This window comes from Cryptomeria japonica, chromosome 10 (genome assembly GCF_030272615.1).
Source record: "Cryptomeria japonica chromosome 10, Sugi_1.0, whole genome shotgun sequence".
In the NCBI taxonomy this organism is placed as follows: domain Eukaryota; kingdom Viridiplantae; phylum Streptophyta; class Pinopsida; order Cupressales; family Cupressaceae; genus Cryptomeria; species Cryptomeria japonica.
Window position 1 is genome coordinate 799,649,564 of NC_081414.1, and position 6,393 is coordinate 799,655,956.

Sequence of the window (6,393 nt, forward strand, 5' to 3'; positions counted from 1 at the left end):
ACCTGTTGGTGCTGCCTTAGGGCATCCCTTGCTTTAGTTAGCTAAGAAAGGAGCTCCTCGTTCTCAACAAAAAGTTGTAGTTTTGCCTCAAGATGAAAAAGATTGCAGGAAAGGGCGTTCTCAAGGCATCTGGAATTGATAGCCTTCTTTTGTCCAAAGGTTTGGAGAATTTTCTGCCATGCAGAAAGGTTATCAATCCATCTAGCAGTGGGGGAAAGGAGTCGATGATCATTTGAGTTAAAGAATCTGACCATGGAGATAGCTATGAGGACCATTGGATCTTGAAGAAGGGAGGTGTTGAGGAGGAACTTCCTACTCAAGCAAGCAGGGGCAGGGGAGGAATTGGAGATCTTAATAAGGGTAGCAAAAGGATAGTGATCAGAGATAGTAGCAGGTCAGATAGAAATCGAAGCACCATGCTCATCAGGCACAAGGGTGAAGTAATTCTTGTTAATATAGAAGCAGTCGAGCCTGGAGTAGATTCTATTGGCTCCCTTCTGATAGTTACACCAAGCGTACTAAACACTGCCATGGTTGTATTTGTTACCAAGCAGCGGGTCAAGTAGGTCCTTGTGTTGAATCAATCTATCCCATTGAGGTTTTTCAAATGGTTTCCACTCAAAGGGGTTACCACCAGACTTTTCATCTTGATGTTCAATCATATTGAAATCACCACCAAGAATCCAGGGATTGTCATTGATAGTAGCAAGATAGTCTCAGAGAAATTCTTGTCTTTATAGTCATTAAGGGCGTACACAATGCATACCCCAAAGGAGAAATTATTAAGAGCGAAGGTTGCCCAAACAACCCTATTACAGGGGGAGAGACCACTTAAGGTAAGGTGTGTTTTCCCATTTATTATTGGTAAGAAGACCAATGCCCCCTCTACCTTTGGGGTGATCTAAGCAGTTTTTAAGTGAATCATTCCAAATTTAGTCTAGACAAATCTCAAGATTAAAACTAGTAATTTTAAGCTCTTGCAGCATAAGAAAATCAATATTCTTAATCGATCTGAGAGAATCTTTGATGATATATTTCCTGTCTGGGGCTTCTAGACCTCTAACGTTCCATGATACGTATTTCATCATAATCAACAAAAAGGAGGGGGGGGAAGGGCTTACTTAGTGGCAGGATGCCCCTTATTCTTGGATCCACTTGGTCATCCAAGCTTTTTGGCCAGAACCTCAGGGGGGTCTTCTCCATATTCTCCGCACACAAGATCCATCTGTGCTTCAACATGTGAAAGGGAGAGGTCTTTGTTCAGTGTGTAAGGAACTTGTGAGTAGAGCAGAGAAGGGTCTTCCTTTGTGGTCGGAATAATATAAATGTCAGAGTCGTGTTCAATTTCAATAAGGCTATTACAAATAGGTTTCAATCTTTGAGTAATATTGATTACATCACTAGGGAAGACGTCAAGGAGAACTCTGAGCGTGATTCCACAACCATTAGGAGAGGAGATCAACTCGAAGGTCTAGTTGAACATTCCATAGTGATGGAATTAGTAGTAATCAGTTCCAAATTTTCAAAGGCTTGAATGATGGTTTTGACCATAGAGATAGATCTAGATTTGTTCACCGAGGATCGAGTGACCATAACATGATCGACGATGGTGTCATTCTTTTTATTCTTGTTAAGCTTAGGTGTTTTGAGCACGTTGTCTTTTAGCTCACTTTTCCTTCTACATTTTTTTGATTTGTGGATAAGCATTTGGAATTCATCCTGCTCACATTCAAGATGCTCCAAGGCTTGGACAATCGAGGAATGGGGAGGAGGGGCAGTGTTAAAATTGCCAAAGTGGGGGTTGAGGTCAAGGTTCACAGAGGAAGGGACAGGGTGGTTGGGGGAGTAGTTAAACTGATTAGAAACAGAGGCCGAGAGAGGGGCTTCATGGGGTACAGATGAAGCAGAGGGAGGTGGGGGGATGACAGGAGCCGAGTCATTCCTCTTAGCTTTGGAGTTTCTCCTGATGATAGGGCAGCTATTCCTGAGGTGCCCTTCCCTTTTGTAGAGGAAACAAGCATTCAAACCCCCAAGTATTTCGAGAGGGCATGAAAAAATGTCACCCTCAATATTGAGGTCTAACACTTTAGGGATGTCTATACCAGGCTTAAGCGAGATCAAGATACGGGCATCAAGGTGGGGGATGAGTCGGGAGGTCTCATCGATTCGGATAATCTTTCCAATGGGCTCCATAAGCTGCAGGATAAATCTCCAGAGGAAGGGTGGAATGTTTTTTAGCAAAACCCACCTAGGGCACAAAAGTGCTAAGACTCCTTCACAAATAGCTTCAGGGGTCCATCCGAGGGCACGGAACGATTTTTTCCCAACCCCCCAGTATTGTTTTTTTAAGACTTCAGATTGCATCTCATAATTAGCAAAATAGATAACAAACAAGCCTTTCTGAATTTGTTGACAGAAAGAAATTTTAAAGCCTAACTTTAAATTCCAGTAATTATGAAACCAATCATCCATAAATTTCCTTGGGCGACATTTTTCAATATCAATAAAACAAAAGAAGATCACAGTCTCTTTAAGCCTATTTTTGTCCAACATGATTTCATTAATCATGGAGGTATTAGGAGAAATGCGCATAGTAGCAGGATCGGAATCAGGATCCTTACCTTCACTATGGCCTCCTTTGTCACCATAGGAAGCCACAAATCTGCCATGATCCATAGTTCTCTGAGAAGCCATAGCCACAACGTCTCTAAACACAAGTTTAATGGCTAGAATAGGGTTAGGGAGGTCATTGTTAGGGGCAGTTAGATCGGCCCTAGGGGAGCCATAAATGTGCCATTAGATTCATGCTCCTTTAAGAGCTAAATGGGAGTACAAACAGAGAGGTAGAAGAACACGGGTGAAAATAAAAACTTAAATGAAAAGTAATAAATGTAGAGGGAAGAGAAATTCAAACCTCGTGGAGGAGGGAAACCTCCTCCACAACACCACTTGGAGACATTTTGCGGGTTGCGAGATGGGTTGCTGTCATCAAACGAATGTGTAGGACCACCAGGGAGAGTCACCAACCGCTGGGAAAGTGTAGGGGGGGATCACTGGAGAATTTTCTTCCTTTGCATTCTGCCTTCCTTCATCACCAACAACTTTAACAATCGATTTTCCAATGCCTAACAATCAATTTTCCAATGCCTAATGTTGGTATGAGTAAAGTTTTATTAGGTCCAAATTATCTTATTTTTAATACTTTTGATCTATTTATTATATATATTTTTATAGAGTTATTCATTGTTATTTAGCTTTTTTTATGTTTTACGATAAATATGTGGTCATTGGGACATTGTCAAAATGACAAAATTGTCCTAGCCAAACTCAAATTTAGTTAACTTTCACCTTGAATTTTTTTATGAGTTAAACACAAATTTGAACAATGTACTACCATGTCCTTGTATTTAAAGAAATTCAATACATTCATTTGAATCATGTCTACATCCCAAGCATTATTTTATTATTATTTGCATTCACACTCTTTTAATATGCACACAAAAATTATTTTTGTTCTACACAAGAATCATAAGAGCATGTGTATGATTGGAGATTGGCATTTTTAATTATTTGTACATATTGACCAAGGAGAATATGTCCCCTTGGGATATAACAGCATCCCCTCAAGGTATTTATAAATATTCACAACTCATATATATTAACCATATACAAAGACAAGACACATGTTGCAAAGTGAAGAAAAGTGGTCTAAATATTACATACTACAAATTTGAAAGTACAACATCGATCCATAATGATCGATTTTTCCCTAATCCATAAACTTGTCACTACATATTTTCAACAAATATGTTTTATTCTAAGGTAACTATCAATGCCAAATCTATAATTTTAGATCCTAACATATATCTATGTATTCATTTATTAGAGATATGTACACTTATCTTACATTCACTTCTATTGATTAATTATTATATTATCAACCCTTCCTAGTAGCATCATTTATTAGTTTGGGTTAACTATGTTTATGCCTACTCATTTTATTTGGATTTGCCTAGACTAAACTTCAGAAATATTATTGTTATTTACATTTGAAGAACTCAATTGATCCTACACAACCTTATCTTACGTTTAAGTTTTCTGATAAATATTTCCAAGTCTAATATAATTCTAATTTTTAATTCATATTTAGTATGTCTTGGTTTTTATTTTTTATATGCTTATATCTTTCCCTTAGGGTTCAAGAATGCATGTCGATTTATCCTTTATATCCTACCATTATGGCAATTATTAGAGAATTTTCCCTCACTAATTTTCATTTGGCATGTTCATATCTCTCATATCATATGATACATTTATTATTGATATATAAAAATAATTTTATACTACGGATGTGAGTGTCTTCTCTATGGATATTTTGCTCCATCATATTTCACCTATTACATCATTCATTGCCAATTGAGTCAATTAGTGAGCCTATCCTATTCTATTAGAGAAGCTTCTAAGTTCCTTTGTTCACACATTCCATGATTATCATATGCCTCGTAATAGTGATGAGCATATAGTATGCAAGGGTTTATAATGTGAGTCTCCTTTGCATGAAACCATTATACTTAGTAATTATATATATATTGAAGATGTCAAGATAAAATTATTTCAATAAATCCACATCATATGTAGCCATGTTGATATCATACATAATTATTATTACTCTAAACCTCACATTGATTCTTTGGACACATATCCTTCACATCACCTTCCTTCAAGATATGCTAACTTCTATCTTGATAAATATTTATTTAATTCTCATGTTCATTGTATTTTTACTTTATTTTATTATCCTTGAATGTCTAATGGCATTATAATCCTTAATGAGGAACTTTGACTTGATGGTGTTGGGATAAGTTGTTGTATACCTTTGTAGAACATGTTGTAAATTATACCCCTTTAATTATGAGTCCAATTTCACACTCTCTTTAGAACTCATTTTAGTTTTCCATTCCCTTAATCATTTTAGGACCATTTCTTGCCTCTAACTAGTAAGAAAGTTAAGTAGTGGAACAACTTCCTACACTAATATTGAGAGGAGGGTAATGCGAAAATATTGCACATTTTTACAATAGTTACAAAAAATTAACAAAAATAAGCATAGATAGATTATATACCACAATATAGTGATTTATGTGGGGAAATTTCCCTTTGGGGAGAAAAACACCACACTCTAAAATCCACTGAATATATTATTCAGAAATTAACAACAAATTAAAATATACTACACACAAATCCATGACTAGTAAACTCTTACACAGAACCTCCATCTCACATACCTAACATGTAAGAGATTCAATACATGAAACCATCAAACAGTATTACAAAACCATGGGCTAAAAACCACACAAGAGTGGCACCCATCATATCTCCAATACTATATGATATATGATGTGTCAATACATACACCAACATGTGTAACTCCCTTTTAAAACTCATTTATGTGTCAAATACATTTTTTATATTTCCTATTTTGGGAGACCCAACTTTCAAAGGTCATAACTTTTGAACCATGTGTCCAATTGACAAACCATTTAGAAAACTAAAAAGATCATGGAATGCTTTATTAAGCTTTAATTTCATATCCCAACTATGGACACTTTTGAGTTGTTTCAATGCCTCTAAGACCCTCAAAATTTACTATCATGCTTATCTATCTAAATCAAACAATTGGGAAAAAATTCAGACCAATCCATGCTCAAATCAAAACTTACTAAAAATAATAACCTTACATATATGAAAGGTTGAGACATCATTTTCCTAATAGAATTACGCCATAACTCAAGAATATGAATAATATGTTGGTCTTAACATGAACAAATCTAGTACTGAAATTGGGATACGATGATTGTAAGTTGGCAAAAAATATAAAGTACATTAAGAGCTCTCTATAAGACATAATTCTTAGTTCATCTCATTATCTCGTCTTTTCAATTCAAGACCAAACATTCATATTCAATAATAGATTTGACCATAAGGACCATCAATATACAATAGGAAATCTTCAATTATATCTTCATTGTGTATTTTCTTATGATTTATCATGTTATTGTTGTTAAACAATTCAAATACCCGAAAGACAACTGAGAGAGGGGGGTGAATCAGTTGTCACATATTACCATAACCATTAGCAATTAAAAATTTAACATCGGAACCCAAAATATTAATACTAGAATAATAGTATAACCAATTAAGCATAAACAATAATCATAGAATAAATGTCATCCACATGACACCAAGATTTGTATGTGAAAAACCCAGTAAAGAGAAAAACCATAGTGGGAAGACTACCCACAGTCAGATAATACTTTTGTGGTAAGTATGTGAATTATAATTGAGGGGCATGCACTTTTAGGAAGGCCAACAGCCTGGAGCGCACTACTCACC